Source organism: Copadichromis virginalis, linkage group LG6 (assembly GCF_057382275.1).
Source record: "Copadichromis virginalis isolate Kocher_CV1m ecotype Utaka linkage group LG6, C_Virginalis_male_GT1.1, whole genome shotgun sequence".
In the NCBI taxonomy this organism is placed as follows: Eukaryota; Metazoa; Chordata; class Actinopteri; order Cichliformes; family Cichlidae; genus Copadichromis; species Copadichromis virginalis.
Window position 1 is genome coordinate 27,486,612 of NC_140623.1, and position 22,130 is coordinate 27,508,741.

At 40.5% G+C, this 22,130-nt stretch overlaps 1 protein-coding gene across 2 annotated transcripts in view; it reads right to left on the reverse strand.

Moving 5' to 3' along the window:
- The window catches only part of LOC146707968 (phospholipid phosphatase-related protein type 5-like), a 66,482-nt gene that overhangs the window by 17,276 nt on the left and 27,076 nt on the right, over nt 1-22,130 (reverse strand). The gene's annotated exons all lie outside the window — the stretch shown is intronic.

The window sequence follows — 22,130 nt, forward strand, 5'->3', positions numbered from 1 at the left end:
TGGCTGTTTTCTGGAGGCAGTTGCTGTGTTTTTTAGGCCATATTTATTTTTTTGTAGGACTATTCAGGGAGGGATAAAAGAGTTCTCAGGTAGTGAGAGGAGATGGCAGGATACAGGCAGGCATTTGTGTGAAAAATACCTGAAGAGAGATAACGCAACAGGGTGTGGGAATGAGATGACACGGAGATAGTGGAGGGAGGAACATGGGGTAGCAGAGAGGGGCACTAAAAAGAGAAATGATGAATGAGTGTCACAAATTGCCCTCTCCTGTCACAGAGACCAAACAACCTTCTTTGTTGAGAAAATAGGCACATTTATTCATGTGTTGTGCACAAATGTGTAGGTGTCTGTGTACAGCAAAACCCGTTAGTGTGACTTTGCGAGTCAGGGAGTAGCTGTGGAGTCTTTGATGTGCAGCCCTGACAATTAGAGGTTGAAAAAGTTATAAGGACATCCAGGGAAACAGAGGTGGCACAGGAATGAGAACATGAATGTGTTTGCTCAAAGTGAGGGAACAAAATCAAGAGGCTGAGTTGATCTTAATTGGCGTTTTGGGCTCTCTGTGACCAGTTTTGGGTGTAACGTAAATGGTAAATGGTCTGTATTTGTATAGCGCTTTACTTGGTCCTAAGGACCCCAAAGCGCTTTACACTATACACAATCATCCACCCATTCACACACACATTCACACACTGGTGATGGTAAGCTACAGTGTAGCCACAGCCGCCCTGGGGCGCACTGACAGAGGCGAGGCTGCCGGACACTGGCGCCACCAGGCCCTCTGACCACCACCAGTGGGCAACTGGTGAAGTGCCTTGCCCAAGGACACAACGACCGAGACTGTCTGAGAAAATGCGGTCCGTTACTGTTTTTCAACAAACAGAAGGTTGAAGCTGTGTTCAGCTTACCGCATCTTATATACATACAATCACATGAGTGCTGCTGTTTGAGTGAGGAAGAGTAAAGTAGTTGTGGTAAGCCAGTCACATGACCACTTAAAGACAAAGCAACAAGGTGATATATACCAGCTTTCAAATTGTGTAGATAGAGTCAAAACCAGAGTCATGATACAAATGACTCTGGTTTTTCCCTCAAAGCTTAGTCGCGTTTACTGTCTAAGGACAGCGCTAGCAAGCACTCTGTGCTTATGAGAGAGAAAAAAACACAACAGGGGACGTTTTAGGAGTGACGGAGAGAGAGAGAGAGAGAGAGAGAGAGGGAGAGACAGCAGAAAAAGAGAGAGAGCGAGTTTTGAGATGTGAGAGATTTGTGTTTAGCGTGTTTGGAGTGTGTAGTTAATGCGTTGTCTTGTGTAGTTAGTGTGTAGTGTTGTGGATAGTTTTGTGTTGTGTGTCAGAACAATGAGGCAACTGCTGTCTCCAGGTAGAAACAGGAGTGATACGCCTGCTGCTGTCAGACCTGCAGATATCAGGCTGTGATGTTCTCCTTCATAGTGGACAGAAATGATTTTTTTGGAGTGGCACAAATAATTTGTGTGGCTTCTTATTTAATGCAGAACAGCTGATTTGTTCTGTAAATAGTTTGAAATGGTTATTTAAAAAATTGAGGTAAAAGGTAAATGGATGCAAATAACTTTGTTTGCAAAACTTGTGCATAGGATTTTAAAATTGAAGATTTACATTTGCATTTAAAGTTATGAAATATGATTCATTAAACATGTTTGTGGTTGTTACAGTAAAAAAAAGAAAACTTTTTCTACTCTGATTTTACGATTTTTGTCTGATTTTATTGTGGTAATACAGTATATCAAAATGAAAACACAACTGTAAATTCAGACATGTGAGGTTGTGCTGAAAAGAATGATACCAAACAAGGCAAAGTAAATTCCTTTTTAAAGGTAAAATGTGGAGGGAAAATCAAAAGTAGTTAAAAATGGCCAATTATACCCTGGACCCCAGAGGGTTAAACGTTTTTTTAAAGTAACGCAATAGTTACTTTTCAAGTAATTAATTACTTTTAGAATATTGTAACTCAGTTACTAACTCAGTTACTTTTTTGAAGAAGTAACTAGTAACTATAATTAATTACTTTTTCAAAGTAACTTGCCCAGCTAGAGCCTGAACTTCAACAGGTAACTAAAGCAGTGACGAGCAGTCAGGCTTGAAGCCTCCATTTCTGCTTGTTCATGCTTCTAAAGAATCACTGTGGAATTTGCTTTGTAGGAAGTGTCTTTGTGCTGGTGTTCATATGTAAAAACTGAAGAAAAGATGGTACGTGTATCCTCATTAGGATAGGAATTTGTGTTGGTGTGTGAGCCTGTAGCCTGAGATTTCTATTGTTAGCTGGTTATTATGTACGTGTTTCAGGTCATTTTAAAGAGAAACAAAAACGTAACGAGTACTCGTGGCTTTCTCTGCTTTTAATTATGCTACGTACTTCATTACTTTTCTTGAGTAACAACCAAAACACTGCCTGGGTCTGAGTGACAGCTGATTGTGGGATGTGCTTTTGCCTGCTTTTGTAAGCATGACTCTGCACACTCATTCTTGCTTCACAAGCGAGCGAACATCAAAAAGGATGAAAGGGTGATCCTTCTTATTTTAACAGAGAAAAACAGCCTGTTGAAAACCTAATTTTTCAGAAATGTATTGTAAGACAACGGAGCCGTTAACAGGCATCTAATCGTCAGCTTTGTCTGTAAAGGCAGGACCTGCAAACTCATGTTTTTCTGTAACATCAGATGTATCCAGGGTGTTCAGTCAAGCGTCACTTTCAATTTCTCAGCCCCTCCGCAAAGAAATATACGAGAGCTCCTTCAAAAACAGACATCATATCACACACAGACACACAATATACGTAGAAAACAGACACACACACTCGTTCGCAGGATGCACTGTGAGTAACAACAATCAGGAATCAGTGATGCAGCATTAAATGTTGGTTTGACGTCACGACGTATAAAAAGCATGTAAAGCTTGAGGCAGAGTGTGAAAATGTAAACCGATGCATCCATTCCTTCCCTTTTTTTTGTTCCAGATTTGCGAGGACTTTTCTTCGCTAACACCTCGGGCACATCGTGAGAAAACAGTAAATTTAGCTATCCATTTACACCGTGAAATGCTCAGAGTGACTCACATTTGATGCAGTGCTACATTCCTGCTCTATGTATTTACGGTTTGTGTCTATAACGCGTGTCTTGATAGATGTTCTTTACAATTATCCACAGTTTAAAAATGATGTAATGCTGAAAACGGCTCTTCGTTGGTTAATGTGGAAAGAAGCAAATTGAAAGAAAAAAGCCTTCATAAGGATTACACTCAATCTACATAAGCCTTCTGCAAATATCACATGACATCTGTTGACACTGCAAGCCCAGTGCTCTACTTTAAACACACACGCACGCAGATACACGGCCAGCCTTCGCACAGACTAGCAATGGTAACCATGACAATTTAGCTTCATCATCACCCACACTCTCTCCATCCTTCTCTGTATCTCTAGCTCTGTTTTTACTGTTTTTATTTTTATAGGCCGGCTTTCTCAGGTCTTTGTGGAGGAGAAAGTAGGCTACCAGAAGCATCTCTCTTTTTCACTGTTTTTCTTTGATATAAATAAAAAAAAAGTCCTTTCTTGCCTTCTCTCAATCCTCTAAGATTTTAACTATGACCCCAATATTCTTCCTTTCCCATTTTCTCTATTGTTTCTTTTGCATTTTCATCTCTCTCGTTCTTTGAGTCTCCCCCTCCCTGTCCTCTTCCTGCTTTGTCTCTGTTTTTTCTATTTATTTCTCTTTCCATATACTCATAATCTTCTCCCCATATAAGTTTCCTTCCATCTGTGTCCTCTTAAGAAGAAACTGAGGGATCCTGGCTCAGTGTGGGAAGAGACCTTGCAGCTAATCTACCAGAGTGCGAGTATATTGGGGGATTAGGGTTCTCATCTGCGGGTTAGACCATGTCTTACAGGCTATCACAATGGGAGCAGATAGCTGGTCAGGCGTATCAGCATGGGCCCTTCTGTCTTCATTTTTCAGACCTCAACCAAGTATGACTGGCAGTGACAGGATAAAGCTGTGATTATCCCTTATTATCCCTGCCCTTTTTTCCACTGCTCCACCTCATACACATGATGACGCAATGATCTCGCCAATGATCTCGAGACACTGTGATTTGATGGTCACTGGTCAAACAGCTTACAACTTTTTTTTTTTACCAGTGCAAACCCCTTTAGATTATGAAAAGTAGCTTATAATTCTAATAATTCATCAGTGACAGTCAGATAACTGATGCACAGGAAGTAGAATGGATTATCTATAAATTGGAAGACTTCTCTATCATTTCAATCCACACGTATAAGTGTCCTTGAGACCCTACTGCAGTTTAAAGGTTTTAAGGATCAGGACACAATACAAAACATCAGGTCCATTGCATGTCTTAAAATTAGGTAAATACATCCTCAGGTGAACAACATCACATCACATATTAAATTGTTATTATCTGTTAAACAAAAAAACTAAACCAAACGCAGAAACAGTGTTTGCCCAACTGATACAGGATTTTAAAGACATATAAAATTTGATTTATGGGCAGATATTTTTTTCCCAGACAAATAAAACAAACTGATTTCCCCAATATTTGTGTAGTTATGTGTAGTTTTATGAGTGCCTACTAAGATAAACAGTAATGCCATTTAATTATGTTTGCAGATTTGAAAAATGAAGGTATGTGTTAATACAATAGTAAAGGAGGAAAGACATCTGAGACAGGGCCATTTCAAAATAATTGTATACCTATCATTTAGAGTGAAAAAGATTATTTGCAAGTGGAAAAAGTTCACCCCCAATGTCTGACCATGCAATGCTCAAAGAAACTGCAAAGATATAAACAAAAACAAAACAAGAGCTGCTTCTCAGACGAGCCTCAGTTAGTTAGATGTTAAAATTCTTGACAACTGGAGAAAAATGTGAAAAAAAAAATATCTGTTGTTTGGAAGTGCTGGCAGGAGACGCTGTTCTCTCGAAAAAGAACATGGCAGCAGCTGCAGAGCTGCATCTGAGAAAACCACAAGACTTCAGAAACAATGTCCTTTGGACAGACGAGACCAAAGTGGAGATGCTTGGCCATAATGCACCGCACCATGTTTGGCAAAAGTCCAATTACACAATATCAGCACAAACACCTCACACCAACTGTTAACTACAGTGATGGAGGGAGGATGATCTGAGATTGTTTCACAGCCACAGGACCTGAGAACTTTGCAGTCGACGGGTCAACCATGATGTCAAAGGGTTCTAAAGTAAAATGTGGGTCCGCTGTCCGACAGCTAAAGCTTGGCCAAAACTGTGTCATGGAACAGGATGATCCCGAGCACAGCAGTAAATCTACATCAAGGTTTTGCAATGGCCGACTTAAACCTCAATGAAATGCTATGTTGGGGCTTTGAGAGCGCTGTGCATAAATAAATGTCCCTGAAAGTGATTACTTTAGTTTAGGTTGTACTGCTAAAGCTGCTTCTGCAAGCTACAGGCTCTGTAGTTTTTTCCTCATTGCTTCTGCATTTTTTGTTAAATAAATAATGACATCGTGATTTGTTGCTGTTCATCTGAGGCTGTACTTACCCAATTTTAAGATCTGGTGAGAACCAGGTGAATTTTTTATGTGCTGATATGTAGAAGGTTGTGTTTCCTTTTTCACAATTGTTAATGCCAGTCTAATTATAGTCACCTTTTGACAGTTTAATACCTTCTCTAATGCTGATCTATGACAAGGAGAAAGTACTAGGCTAATATTTTGTGATTTTACTTACTTCTTGTCCTTCTGGTAGTTCCAGACCATGCCATTTCCTCACCCTCAAGCAGCTGTCCTGAGTTTTTCCCAATGTTCCCCAGCCCCCTCATCTACTCATGCCAACAGTACACATTTGCCCATCATTTCCCTAATCAGTGTACAGCCACTTTCACTCTGTTCCCTGCAAGAATGTCTTCTGTGATTTTGCCTTCACATTCTCTGCTTATCTCTGTGGAGTAATTTTAACCAGAAAAATATTTATACTGGACTGCGTGCAGGAAGGTTTGTTTCACTTTAACCTTGTTCTAGCATTGATAAGCACACAGACACTGCTATGTGTGCTTTGTGTGACTATTAAGTCACACCAGAAACACTGCTGCCTCTCAGGGCCCCCAGAAATATTTAAGGTCCCGCTCACAAATGAAGCTACTAAGGCATACATTACACTGATCAAAGCATTTTGTTAACCTCTGGGGCTGAAAAATGAAGCCAAGACAGAAATGCCAAAAACTACATTATTTGAATGGCCACTTGAGGCTGACTCTAAACGCAATCCCCATAGATTCCCACGTTAAAATAAATAAACAGGTTTATAGCCTGTTTTAGGAAAAAATGGTTTGGTGGAACCTTAATTTAAATGCATCTGTTTAAACTAAGGCTTAAAGTTATGGATTATCTGGGTCTGACTGCTTTGACTGACAGGTGGATGCTGACACAGGCCCCTGATAGTTGTCAGCTAGGCTTCACCTCCAGTAATTCAAGTCTGGGCCTCTCTGCAGTGTTTGTAGTGTTGGTTCATTTTGGAGCATGTTTATTACACTCATCTGACACACTCTTCCAGTCTGCGGATGGAAAGCACTAACCAAGTTTGCTGAAAACTTCACATGCACTCTGTCAGCAAAACGTGGTGACTTCTAGCTCTGAAAAATCAACAACCACAGGCTTCAAAAGTTAACAAACAAAATATAGGTGACATCATAGTGTCCACATCTATGTGTTATATACAGTTTAAAGCTCTCATGCACTGCAATTCAGCAAACCATGGCAACAGACACAGAAGGTAGCACTGAAACACACAGGATTAATCAAACATAATCAAGTAAACTAGAGAGTGCAAACAATAAGCACTGAAAATACAGTGACGGCAGCATTACAAGCACCTTTTCACAGCAACTACAACATCCATGGTTTTGGAACGAAAATACTGGAAGAGTTTCAGTGTCACACTCAAATCTGTCCTCTCACCCAGTGGCTCTGCTCAGTCTTCTTCTGTCTTTCATATGTGACTCCATTATTCATGAGGGATTGTGCCCAGGCTTAGCAGTATGCAAACTTCTGGTCAATTTGTATATGATTATTTTGTTATGTTAGGCTTATGTGTGCACGAGTGTCCAAAAAATACAGAAGGTAACTGCAATCAATCCGAAATGTCTGTACAAAAGTATGAGTTCAGAGCCGTCGTGATCCACGAAAGACGCTCGTTTCAGCTTTCCTTTACAGTTTATGAGTATGTAGTTGTATGTTTCTGTGCATTGGTGTGCATGTGTGCGAGCAGATTCCTTTTGGGCTGCTTGTCAAAGATGACAAGTCTGATTAGAATAACAATAGGAGGTAAATATAGAATAGAGAAAGGCAATAAATGGGAACAGGAAAAGCCCGGATTTTCTGAACATCATAATTTTCGAAACATTAGCATAACAAAGGCTCTGTCAAGGAGTATGATGGGGACCATTTTCATACATGAGAACTCCACTGTTGCTGGGCTCACCCACACCCTTCCACCAATTTAATCGGCAAGTCTACACCTGAGCTGGGAGTAAAGAGGGAAACCAATTTCCCTATCCACAAGTGTTTACGATGGAGAAACAGAGGACTAATTGTTGCCGGCTGCAGTTACAGCTGACATTTCCATCTCTTTTCTGACATCTAATTGAGCAGATTGGCTGTTGTGAAGTAGCCGCATGTTACCACAGGAGGAAGTGTAACTGCTCCTGAAGGTTTTTCATGTTCGAAGTAGAATAAAGGGCCATGCTCCAACTGATGTTCAGCCAGTATTTTAATCTTCTTTTCACCAGCAAACACCGTGAAAAACTATGGTGAAATGATCAATGAAAAACACGGATATTACATCAGCAGAACAAAAATTACAACTCAAATAAAACATACACACAAAGTAAATGCACCAACATACCGTGTGCGCCTTTCTACTGAACATTCATGAGCAATTGTAGTCCATATCTTCTATATTTCCACCCTTTACACAGGCCAGCATTCTCTTTCTGGCTCGAGCCTTCAGTCTCTGGTGACACGTGCGCTTAATTGAGCATCACCCCAAAGCATGCGCACTACAAAGCGCCACACTCAGGCCCACCAGTAGGTGGCGACAACACAACATGAATCCAGATTAAACACCAAATTTTGAACATTGCAATCACATAATAATTACATTTCAATGCGACGGCTACACTGCCACCAAAATTACAAAGGATTTCTATTTACATGTGTTAAACAAAATTAAATCCTGTAATTTTTAATAAATTGACAATCAAACATCAACTTATGTTACAAAAATGTTATGTTTGTGTTCTTAACCCTTGTACTACTTCACTGTAGTTTAGACCCTTTAACTAGTACCACTAGTTTCTGAACTGGTCTCTCAAGAAAAGAGACTTGTTTCAAACGTTCACCTTTCTTTCCCAGATCCTTTTGCCCTATTTGGATCTTAACCTTCCGCACTAAACCATCATCATCTTCATTGGCTTCAACCACCCTTGCCAATTTCCACTCATTTCTTGGAATATTGTCCTCTTTTAAAATCACTACATCTCCAACCTGTACATTTTGTTTAGGAGTATGCCATCGTTGTCTTAAACTAATGCTGGTTAGGTATTCCTTGCGCCACCTGCTCCAGAACAACTCTGTTAAATATTGCACCCTCCGCCACCTCTTCCTGGCGTACAAATCTTCTCTTACAAATCTACCAGGAGGCGGAAGTGGCACAGACTCTTTCATTGTGAGCAAATGATTAGACGTCAAAGGCTCAGCACTGTTGGTGTCGTTGATTGTATCAGTAGTGAGTGGACGATGGTTCAAAATTGACATGGCCTCGTAGAAGAAAGTTTTCAATGAGGTGTCATCTAACCTCCCTGTGGCTTGGGCTAGGACAGAACTCATGACATTCCTAACAGTGCGGATCTGTCGTTCCCAAATGCCTCCTCTGTGACTAGCTTCAGGAACATTCATTTGAAAGTCACACTGGTTTTTAGCTAGATAAGTAGAAATCATCTCCTTGTCTAATTCCAACAGACCCTTCTTGAACTCGTTCTTAGCTCCGACAAAATTTGTCCCTTGGTCAGATTGAATCTGTCTGACTGTGCCTCTGATTGCTATGAAGCATCTTAAAGCGTTTATAAATGCGTCAGTGGAGAGATCCTCCAACATCTCAATGTGTGCGGCTCTCGAGCTCAAACACGTAAACAATAGGCCATACCTCTTCCATTCCTTTCGACCTTGTTTCGTATAGAAGAGGCCAAAAACATCAACTCCAGTGTAGGTGAATGGGGGCAAAGGATCCACTCTGTCAAATGGCAAGTCAGCCATCCTGATGTATGAACATTGTCCATAGCCACTTCTGCTGGCATCCGAAAAATGATGCAGCTCAATTTTTTTGACCTTGCCGAAGTTCTCAGGAACAAGGCATCTTGGTATTTCAATCCTTTTTAGATTCTCCAAGTCACCGAACCATGCTTTCCATTTGGTCTCTAGTACCGGGGGAATAGGATCATCCCATCCCACTCCGCGTTTGCACATTTCCTGGCCTTTCTTTGAGGGCTACACTGAATGAGAACACGTCAGCGTCTATGTTCCACTTTACTCCCAGCACACTTTGCATTTGAATTACAGAGTAGTTCAGGTTTACATCTTTGGTCTTGCTGGCTCGTTCTGTTTCTGGGATAATGCTCATGACCTCCTTGTTGTTGCATGCAAATTTGTGCAAGCGCAGTTTCCCTTTTGCACAGACCTCTTGTGCTTCACAGACCAGCTGCTTGGCTTCCCTTACTGAATCAATGGTGATTAGCCCGTCATCCACATAAAAGTTTTTGTGAATGAATCTGGCTGCCAGTGGGTAGTCCTTTTTTTGTTCCCTGGCGAGATACTTCATGCCATAGTTAGCACATCCCGGTGATGATGCCGCTCCAAAAATGTGGACTCGCATGCGATACTCCTTAGGCTCAGTATCTGTATTCCCGTCCTTCCACCACAGAAACCTTAAGAGGTCTCGATCCTCTGGGCTGACATGGAAGCGATGAAACATTTTTTCCACATCACACATAATTGCTATTTGATGCTCTCGAAATCTGCACAAAACCCCTGCCTGAGCATTAATCAAGTCTGGGCCTGTGAGTAGGTGGTCATTTAAAGAGATGCCTTCGTGTTTAGCAGAGCAGTCGAAAACAACTCGAATTTTCTCTGGCTTCCTGGGATGATACACGCCATGGTGCGGAATGTACCATGTGTTACTACCTGATGTGCCATCTGCTTCCTCTGCATCACCATCTTTAAAGACACTATTCATGAACTTGATGTAGTCTTCCTTGTACTTTGGGTTCTTATCCATTTTTCCTTTTAAACGTTTCAAGAAAAACATTGCAAGCTGCTTGTTATTTGGAAGCTGTGGGCGTTCTCTAAAAGGCAGAGGCATTTCTAAATGGCCTTCCTCATTGTAGTGAATGCTCTCATTCAGCATCTCTAGAAACTGAATGTCCTCTTGAGATACACTCCCTTCTTTATGGTTTGTGTCCAGAAAGTCATTTTCAAGTGCTTTAATCACAGAAGCAGGTGTGACAGATGGCAGCACCTTTACTGTGACACGATGACAGATCCCTGCTGCTTCCATCGAACTTTTCCATGGCTTAATGGCTCCCACGATACTCCACCCTAAGTCTGTTTTTATTGCATAGGGATCATAATCATTTCCTGGTATGACTTCCCTTGGCTTTAGCGCTCTTGCACAGTCGTAACCGATGAGAAGAGCTATAGGACAGTCCAAGAGATCTGGCATTTCATTTGCAATGCTAAGTAGATGGGGCCACTTTTTTGCTGTCTCTCGAGTTGGAATAGTGTGTTTCTCCAATGGAATGTACTCTTGAGTGTAAGTTGGTGGCAAGTCAATGAACTTTTCTGAGTTGTACCCTCTTACCCTCAGTCCATCCACTCTTTGACTAGGTACAATCGAACACCTGTCAGTCATTGTTGTCAGCTTTAGCTTCACTGGTTCCCTGCTTGCCTGTATCTTTTCACAAATATCTTGGTCAATAAATGTGTTGCTGCTTTGGGTGTCTAGCAGAGTATAAACCAATGTCTCTTGATTCTTCGCTGATGAAGAAAGCCACACTGGAACAATCATTGAAGTGCAATCATTGTTGCCCACTCTCACACTGCACGATACGGTGGCTGCATTCTCCTCTTCTGATGGTGGTTCAGGTTCATCTCCCAGTGGAGGATCTTCATGGAGAGGAGAAGGGTGGCTTCGTCTGCAGACATTACATGTTGCTCTCTGTCGACAGTTTTTGGAAATGTGGCCGACTCGCAGACAAGCAAAGCACATATTGTTGTCCCTAATAAACTGTTTCTTTTCTTCAAGCGGCATTGCTGTAAACTTTGCACATTTATAGATAAAATGATTTTGCTTGCAGCAGATACATTCAAGTTGCCGTTTGTTCTGAGTTGAGGAAGGGTTGGGTTTTGATTTTCTGTTGCTCTTAACTGTAGTTGTGTTCTTCACATCTTTAGAGCCATTTGCTGATGTCACCAGGACACTGGCCTTCAGACGTTTTTGTTCTTTCTCAGGTTTTTCAAATGTGTTTTTTAAGGCAAACAGAGAAGAAACTGGATTACATGCTATACGCGCCTCTTCAGCCACAAAGTCTGCAAATTCTGCAAACCCTGGATATGCCTTTTCTTCATCCAGTAATTTTGTGACATAACGATTCCAGCAGGTTGTGGCCCAGTCAGGAAGTTTCAGCAATATTTTTTGATTTTCTTCACAATCATCTAAAACCTTGAGGCCTTGGATGTGAGGCATAGCATTCTTAAAAGAAATGAGGAAATCACTAAACTCTCTCAATTTAAGTGACTCCTCTGGACCAATCTTTGGCCAACTGCTTAGTTTTCCCCTAAAGTCTCTTTGAACTACAAATGGGTGTCCATAGCGTTTGTTCAGAGCACCCCAAGCTTGTTTGTAAGCTTCCTCGTCACTTCGATAAAATGTCCCTTCTAAAACACAGAGAGCTTCTCCACCAATGTACTTCTTCAAGTAGAACAGCTTATGGGCTGAATCTGTGCAGCTAGTCTCGATAAGCGCCTTAAAGCAAGTGCTCCACTCAACAAATTTAAGTGGGTCTCCTGTAAATGTAAACGGCTCTGGCACTGGGAGTCTAGACATTACTAAGGACTCTTTTAATGCCTGCACCAGAGACGGCTCACTTTCTTTTGGCACCACTTGAGTATCATAGTGAGGGGCGTGAACACTTTGTGAGGTCAGGATGAATTTACCTTCAGAGTGAGGAGGTGCAGTGCTCTGAGGAACTTGGGTGCATGGGGGACTGCTAAGTGGTTTAGGAAGCTGACTGAAAGACAAAGTACTCCTTACTTCACAATTTCTTATTTCAGCATTCATTTTTGATTCCTCTTCAGCATATACATTGTATTCTGCCGGAATGACCTCAAGATCTCTTTGATTTTCCAACATTTTCAGTTGCTCTTGTTGAGCTAATATCTCCTTTCTCCGGGCAGATATTTCCATTTCTCTGTTTATTTCAGCTTGCTTCGATGCCAGTCGTGCTGCTGCCTCTGCTTTCCTTGCAGATACATGACTTCCTTGCTGACTATGGCTGTGCTGGCTATTTCTTCCAGCTCTAGACACAGTTGAGCCATAAATTGATTCTGCACCTTCTCTTTGGAGTAACTGAAGTAGTGATTCTTTTACAGCTCCTGCATCAAACTCTTTGTCAGCATCTGCGTAACGTAGGGCTGCTCAATTAATCGAATTTTAATCACGATTACGATCTGGGTTTTCAACGATCATTAAAAATGACTGAGCCGATTATTAGCCCCTCCCTCATGCTTTACTCTCGCGCTGCTCCGTGTGGCAAATCGAGTGCACCACTCTGCATTTCGAACACGCGTCACAACAATTAAGAGGACCCGAGGGAAGCTCGGAAAGCTAAGCAGAAGTTATTTGGAGAGAAGAGTGACTGCCGTTGGTTGAAAAGAGGTAAAAAAAAAAAACTTCAGTGGTGTGGAAACATTATGGGTTCGCGGAGTCAGACGTGGATCAAGTAGACATAGTGTGTAAACTTTGCTAAACACTAAACATAGATGTTTAAATTTTTCATTTATTTCTTATATTGCAAACATTTGCACTGTTATCAGTATTTGCACACTATTTTATATTATTTTTTAAAGTCATTATTCAACACATTGTTATTGTTAACCCTTTAAAGCCGGTCAGAGCAGCAAGCTCCATTTTGTGTAACTATTTTTAAATCCCGCTAAGCCGCTAAGCTAGCGCAATAAATTTTTTTCCATATGAAACCAGAGGAGTTGTACTTACATCTTATGCCATCAGCTTGTCCTAGGTCACGGTTTCCTTCCACATAAAGCTTTGCAAAAATTGCATAAAAAGCGCTTGCAGGAACAAAAACATAATATTCCAGAAACACGCTTTGCCGATCCGATCAGCTGTTCGTAACACTACCCACATTGAAAAAGACGTCAACGCGAACTATCGCATGTCCGCCATTTCCTGCCCGAAACCGGAAGTGACGTCATTTTTGCGGAAAATGTAGTTTTTTACTTGTAGGCCTTAAAAGCCTATACTGGTGTTTTTATAAGTCATGTTTGACTTTTCTGAATAGTTTCTGGGATGCTTAGAACTCGAATTGCACTGCTGGAAATAGTTTAAGATAAGATAAGATAAGATAACCTTTATTAGTCCCACACGTGGGAAATTTGTTTTGTCACAGCAGGAAGTGGACAGTGCAAAAGTTATGAGGCAAAAATTAGAATACAATAAGAATAAATACAGTACACAACTGTACAGAATAGAATAAAATACTATATACAGTAGAATAAAATAAAATAAATATACAATAAGATAAAAATAGAATACAAATACAAATACTATATACAACTGAGTAAAAATACAACGATGACAGAAAGGATTATTGCACTTAGTATTATTGCATATGTATGGATGTGTGTGCTTGATCAGTTAAAGTCTTTATTATGGAATCTGACAGCAGTGGGGAGGAAAGACCTGCGAAATCTCTCCGTCCCACACCGTGGGTGCCGCAGTCTCCCACTGAAGGAGCTGCTCAGTGCTGTCACAGTCTGCTGCATGGGGTGGGAGATGTTGTCCATCAGGGATGACAGCTTAGCCGCCGTTCTCCTGTCACTCACCACCTCCACTGGGTCCAGAGGGCATCCTAGAACAGAGCTGGCCCTTCGGATCACCCTGTTCAGTCTCTTCCTGTCCCCAGCAGAGATGCTGCCGCCCCAGCAGACCACGCCATAAAAGATAGCAGAAGCCACAACAGAGTCATAGAATTTCTTCAGGAGTGGGCCCTCCACTCCAAACGACCTGAGTCTCCGCAGCAGGTACAGCCTGCTCTGCCCTTTCCTGTAGAGGGCGTCTGAGTTATGAGTCCAGTCCAGTCTATTGTTCAGATGAACACCAAGGTACCTGTAGCTGTCCACAGCCTCAATGTCCATACCTTGGATGTTCAGTGGTTGCAGTGGAGAATGCTTGTGCCTTATTTTGATGCACCTGCTGTTTTCTTTGCAAATTTGCATCATAGGATTGTTTTTTTTGTTTTTCCTGCAGTATATAAAAATTGCTGTATCTCCAAAATAAAACTATGAGGACACTCAAAATAAATTTCCTGTTGTTGTAAACTATTTTTTGCAACTTTTTTGTATTTAAAGATTTGAGGGATAAGCCTCTTAAATTTCTCCAAGTAGAAATATATGTAAAAAAAAAACAAAAACGATTTTCAATTTTTTTCTAGTTTATTGCACTTTTTTGCAATTAATGTAGTTACTATGGACTTAATACATACATATTATTAAAATATGGGCCATAACAGTTGTATTGATGTATAGCAACTTGAAATGCTCCCACAAATGGCACTACAGCATGTAAAATAAATAATATAAGCTCTGGCCGACTTGGTTCTATGGTAGGTCTTAAAGGGTTAAATAAATATCATCAAATAATCGTGATCTCAATTTCAGTGAAAATAATCGTGATTATCATTTTTGCCATAATCGAGCAGCCCTAGCGTAACGCCTTTTCAGAAGTATCATCATCTCAGCAGAAACTGAAGTACAGCTATCCATCTTTCTTCTCATATCTTGAGATGGTGTAGTCAGTGCACGTAAAGCCACATAATCTTGCTGTAGGTCTAACTCACATTTTTCTACTGACTTGATCATTTCAGCTAATTCTGCTTTAGAACATTCTTCTTTAAGTTTGGACCTAGTGAGCTGAATTTCTGCCTTAAAGTTTAAATATGTTGACATAAACTTTCTTTCTTTGCTTGTTATCTCTGTCTGTTTAAAATCACGCATTTTTTCTGTTAGTTGCCTTTGACGGTCTGTCCGCCTCACCTCTGCGTCAGGTTTAGATGATGGCTGAGGCAGCCCTATTTTGTGTATTTCAAGGTCTCAATGAATTTCTCCTATGCGTGCTTCAACTTCTTCTCTTTCTGCATCTTCAAGTTCAGTTTCTAATTTCTTTTCTAACTGTGCCTTTTCATCTTCTAAGGCTAGAAGTATTTGCTCAAGGATATGAGTTTCTTGTGTACTCTGCTCCATTACAATGTTTTGAACCAACAACTTAGAACAATAAAAGGAAACTTACCCAGAGTACACTACCTTAAATATCAAACAGCACAGTAATAAACTTTCAATAAATGAACAAATGTACAATATCTACACCATACAATTTTCTTTTTGGCTTTTTCTTAGATCTCTTTATGCCGTTCAAACGTTTCGCTGATGTAAGAACTCACAGTCTACTCTTCCATGTGGGCTGCCGTCTTGGAAGAACGGCGTGCAGGGCTCTGGCTGCTCGCTCCATAACAGGCCACGTTTTTCACTGTAACTGCTCCTGAAGGTTTTTCATGTTCGAAGTAGAATAAAGGGCCATGCTCCAACTGATGTTCAGCCAGTATTTTAATCTTCTTTTCACCAGCAAACACCGTGAAAAACTATGGTGAAATGATCAATGAAAAACACGGATATTACATCAGCAGAACAAAAATTACAACTCAAATAAAACATACACACAAAGTAAATGCACCAACATACCGTGTGCGCCTTTCTACTGAACATTCATGAGCAATTGTAGTCCATATCTTCTATATTTCCACCCTTTACACAGGCCAGCATTCTCTTTCTGGCTCGAGCCTTCAGTCTCTGGTGACACGTGCGCTTAATTGAGCATCACCCCAAAGCATGTGCACTACAAAGCGCCACACTCAGGCCCACCAGTAGGTGGCGACAACACAACATGAATCCAGATTAAACACCAAATTTTGAACATTGCAATCACATAATAATTACATTTCAATGCGACGGCTACAGGAAGAGTTTGGTTTGTGGTTACAGAGAGCAAACGTCTTCTAAAGAGTTCACAGGTTAGAGCACATTTAATGACTTTGAGCCCAAAAAGATCAGCAGGGAAGGAGTTCAGCTTTTGTGTTCGACACCTTTGACAGAAATAACTCTAAAAAGATAGTTTCCTGAGGGAGAAGCTAGCTTATTAGAGGTGTGAGAACATTACATTTGACAAAATCATGTTCTCTGAAATGATAAGCAGCAGGGTTTTTTGTTTTTATAGCCACCTTGTCATTGAGAATACTAACCAGTAGTCACGATGTCATCTGTCAAATGTCCTAATCTGATACGTCCCAGCACACAGACTGGAAATATAAGCACTGGCGATTTGTTGTTTTCTGTACAATCCAGGTTTAATTTTGTGAACAATTTCCTGTTTTTATTGCAAACAGTGGCAAAAACAAAAGAGTTGACACTAAAAGACTTGAAAGGCATTTAATTTTTATGCCATTTCTTCATTTTATGGTGTTAAGCTCCACTGATGGAGCTCTTTTAATATCTCAAAATAACTCATTGTGACAAAAAGATAATTATCAAACAGCAAAAGAAAGGAAATTGACAATTAAAAAATAAAGCACTGTATCCTGTCTCTCCAGCTTCATCACGCTGATCTGCAAACACCCAGACATCTGACAAGCAGGACCATCTCCTTCCCCCGAATGCTGCATTTATTCAAAGCTACTTTGCTTTCGCCAGTCCTCTTCCACTCCCACTATTGTTCCCCTTCATCACTTCAGACCCTGTGATGGCAAAAACAGCACCATACAGATTTTCATGCATCAAGAGCTCTCCCTTGATAAACTCTGGCATGACTGGATAATGTGGTCTGTATCCCTGGTTTGCCCCAATCCCCATCTTTCTGTCACATGGAATTGCATAATGCATGAAGGTTTTTTCCCAAGCTTTAACAGACAGCAGAAAACAAACTTGGAATAGAGCCTCTTGTTTCTTCTTTCCTTCTTTTTTGGCTGCCCTAACACTTCTTTTTCATTTTCTTTTCTTTCATTTCGCCATTTCTCTGCCTCGATGTTGTAGTTTGTATTTGCTGCGTTTTGAACTCGTTCTGTCTCTGCGTCTCTCCTCTCAAAGAGCGCCCTCGCTGTGCCTTCTCACACAGTTTGAGAGGCTTATATTTAGCAGCATTAGAACGGAGCTCTCAAGGGCAAAGGTATTTAGCATTATGCCTCTGACCCACATAAAAAAGGTGGAGAAATAAACCTCTGCATTCAAAACTTCATTCATTTGCCGCACCCTTGTGTGTGAGTGTGAGTGTGCGTGTGTGTGTGTCCACGTGCTGTGAAAGCTCACACCAAGCCTGCAATTACCACTGGGTGGATTGCAGTGTGATATCAACATGTGCACATAAGGTCTCCATTCACTCAAATACACTCAAATACACACACACACATGCACGTAATTAGCAAATGGTTCAAATAGCACTTCACCTTGCTCTTTCAGCTTTGAGTGATGATTAAAATGAGTGCTGAAATGTCACCTGTAATGCATTTGCTACATGTATTGCACACGCGGGATGCTACATGCTCTGCACTGAATACTGTGTCTGTAAAAACAGAATTATCTGCAGTTGTGGAAAGTCATAGAGATCGCCTGAGGCTACTCTGACTAGTACTTAGATCCGAGCACTACTGCGTGCGCACACACACACACGCCGTTTTCTATCTTCACACACAAAAATGATTTTCAGTGGCCGCGGAGGAGATGTGTGCCGTCATCCTCCCACACACTTACCTTCACTGATGCACTGAAACCTACAGCATTTTTGCCAAGTACCACACAAGTGCCTTTATTTCACTCACCCTCTCACTTCCTCTCTGTGTGTCCCTTTAGCATTGTGCAGCATTCACGTACTGCACACACTCACACACAATCTGGTGTGTGTGCTATTCAGTTCTTACAGGTTGTTTGAGATTAACAAGATTTGCACTGCTTTTCAGCACAGTCAGCTTCAGAACAGACTTTTGGGTCAGAGAGATGGAGTGGACTCTGTTTTAACCAGTGCAAATCAAATTTTCACCAAGGCTAATGTGTGCTACTAGCTATTGCTTACCATTTTTTCTAACAAAAATATGTGAAGGACTTGATGGAAAAACAAATGGAAAATAAATAATTATATTATGAAAAAAAAAACCCTCATGGAGCTTTTGATTGTAGTCCAGTGCCTTAGTCATTCAATCACCCTTGCTTGGGTGCGATTGCAGAAAACCATAATGGAAGCCAAAATTTATTCCAGGGTGAAAAAACAAGCTTAAATAAACAGATAAAAAGAAAAAGCAAGGCTTAATTTTAAAAAAAGTAAATGGATCCTGAAACTGAAATGCACCCAAAAAAACAAATTCATGGTCCCACACCAGTGCAGAGGTCTGACAGATGTGTTGATCTTAATCTTAAAACAGCCGAAAACTTGAAATATTTTATTTGTCTTAATTCCTCGCAGCATAGTCTGAACAAAGCGCTGGAGACATTCCTCAGAGACTTTGGTTCATAATGACACAATAGCATCACACAGTTGCAGAGCTGAGGCCAGTGAACTCGCTGTCGTGTTCAAGAAATCAGTTTGAGATGATGTGAGCTTTGTGACATGCTGTGTAATCCTGCTGGTTAACATGGCAGTTACTGTTGCCTTTCTATCAGCTCAAATTAATCTGGCCATTCACCTCTCATAGCAACATGGCATTTTCACTCATAGAACTTTTTTTCAGACCATTCCCCATAAACCTCAAGAAATATTTGTGTGGGAAAATCCCAGTAGATCATCAATTTCTGAAATATTCAGACCAACCAGTCTGGCACCAATAACCATCACCCGCTTGTAGTCGCCCTTTTCCCCCCAGTTCTGATGCTCTATTTGAACTTCAGCAGGTCGTCTCGACCATGTCCACACGTCTAAATGCATTGAGTTTCTACTATATGATTGGCTGATTAGGTAACAGTCAGTTGAAGAGGTGTACCTAATAAAGTACTGGGTGAGTGTATGTTGCTCCAGTAGATCAGTAGAAAAGTACAGAGCCATTTCCAGGAACGTGTACTGAAGGGTAGGAAACACATTCTGTAAAATGTTAATGGTGAGATGAATTATATAATGTTCAGCATATTGCCAGTAAGAGGAGATTTAAATGAAATTTGAATTCCTGAGTCATGCCTCTGACACTGTCTGACCTCACATATCTGTGTAGATGAAGACAAATGTATTCCGCTGAGCAGGTCCTCACTTCACTTCAGCTGAGTTGTTTAGTTAAAGTGCATTATATTAAGCATGTAGCACTTAGAAATGTGATGTGCACATCATTTCAGAACTTTATATCACTTTGAATGGTGATGTCCTCGTCTGAACAGAATTTGGCTTTATATGTGATACAAAATACAATACAATATATATAAAACATCACTTTTTAATTTGTAAAAGACATGTAAGGTATGACTTTACTAATCGTATAGAAAATATCTTTTAATGCTCATTAACTTATTTAGCATAGCTCTGCAACCTCGCCTGAAATCCATTATTACATAATTGCCATCCTTACATATCAATGCATATGCTTTCCTGAAAACAAAGACATACCAAAGAGCTTTGCACTTTGCCATCACATTCTTGAGAGAGCCTTTTCACGCACGTTGATGCATCTCATGATGTTTTCTTTCTCTCTTTTCTTTCTCTTTCTTATCTCCTCATTATGCAGATAATTGAAGAAGTTATGCAACACAAGTGGCATAATTTTTGGATTAGAAAGTAGGATGAAAACTCTGAATCTAAGAAGACTAATGCATTTCTTTGTTACATTACAGACATATTTAATCTCATTACAGTAGTGCACTATTTTGTTTTGCTGCTTAAATGCTGTGTCAGCCAGAGGAGCACCTGCCCTGAGTGTCAGTGCAACACATGCCTATCTTACAGAGAACTAAACTAAACACATTCCTGCATGTGACAGATTCATTGAAAGGTTGTGCAAAGTTATGCAAAGACATTTCTAGGGGCACTCAAATTTCACTGTTTATCAAAGGGAGTATCTCTCGTCTCACAAAAACTGCAGTAAAATGTCTTCAGTGGCTCTGGAAGGGGGGTTGTGTAGTCAGAAAATTTAAATCTGGGGCTTTCACTTGGGTTATTCTAATAAATAAATGGACTCTAATGGAACAAAAAAAACTTCCTATATTCATTATAGAAAGTGTAGGTGTCAGCATTTCTGGAGATTCAGTCACACTAAGGGCTAGATGTCAGAACATCTCAGTCCTCATTTAATGGAGAGACTAAACGTAAATCTCCAGAGTTCTGTTATAAATATTTTAACTTGGGCAAGACAATGCAGCAAGTGTACGTGAAAAGAGAGAGCAGCAAAAAAGAAGAGGGGTTAAAGGGAAAAAAGAAAAATCTGCACAATTTCTGGTGAATTTGAAAATAATCTTGAGCTATCAAAGATAGAATCCGCACACACGAGATATGGATACTTTGTTAAAACAAGTGTTTGCACGGTCACTTGAAAGAGCTAGAGTTGTGTTTGTAGCTAAAAGTCTGAGTGAAATTTGAGGGAAAAGTTTGCAAAATGTCTGCCTTTTTCATTGTTACTAAAGAAAGACTTGTGGGATGGAGCGTTATCTTCCAGAAAAAGAGAACACAGATGCTCTGACTTTTAAAAAAGCCGCTTCCCTTCTCCAGGCAAAATCACACCACTCTGCTCCCACTCTGTACCCCGACGCTTGGAGCCTGCAAGCATTAGAGCACACGCTAGGCTCCACCTGTGCATCTGTGATATGCATGTCAACTTTGGATGATTCCTAAACTGGTGGTAAAGTCTCACACAACCTAAATATCAGTTACACACAATAATGTGCAAGTGATACATAAGTAAAACAGGCCAACTAATGATATATGTAAGTTTATAAAGTATGTGTGGAGGATTTTTTTTTATGTGTGCACTGCCCTAATATGTGTTTCCGAGGCAGACATGTCCTACTGCCAATTAATTGTAGGGCATCAAAGAAGTAGTCCCTAAGAGACAGAAGTCATGGATGCACAGCTTTGATGAGGATGTGAATGTTTCATTATTAATGATATTCAAATCTACTGATGAGAAACTGTGCATGCTGTGATTAACTTGGGGTAATTACATGAATTATAGCCACTATAAACTGATTGAGTGCCAATGAAAATTGATAAATTCCTAAAGATAATTACTAAAAGAAAGCACTTTAACACTGATTGGTCTGATCTGCTGTATTATGACTGACAGTATTCAATTCTACTCAGCTACTGAAGATGCTTCTATATGCATATTGAAGTAACAGGTGAAAATAATGAAACTGTGCCTTGCAGACCTAAATAAGTCAGACCACTCAGAGGTGATGTTTTATTCTGTTTTAATGCAATGTGGAAATAAGGACAGACTTTCTGCACACTGTAGCTATCTCTGACTGCTCTGTGGAGGACAAATATAGTGCCCGTTGCCATGGTTATTACAGAGAACGCAACCACACAAACAGAGCTGCGAGTCCACGAGGATGCACACCTACACATCGCTACCCTGTTTTAATCCATAAACACCACGTGTAGATGAGGAGGTACTGTCCATGTGCATGTGCGTGTTTATTTCACATGCTGTGGGTCAATGTTGTGTGCATGACTGTCACGTATATTCATGTAAGATATGTGTGCATGTGTGCAGGATGATCACATGTGGAAGT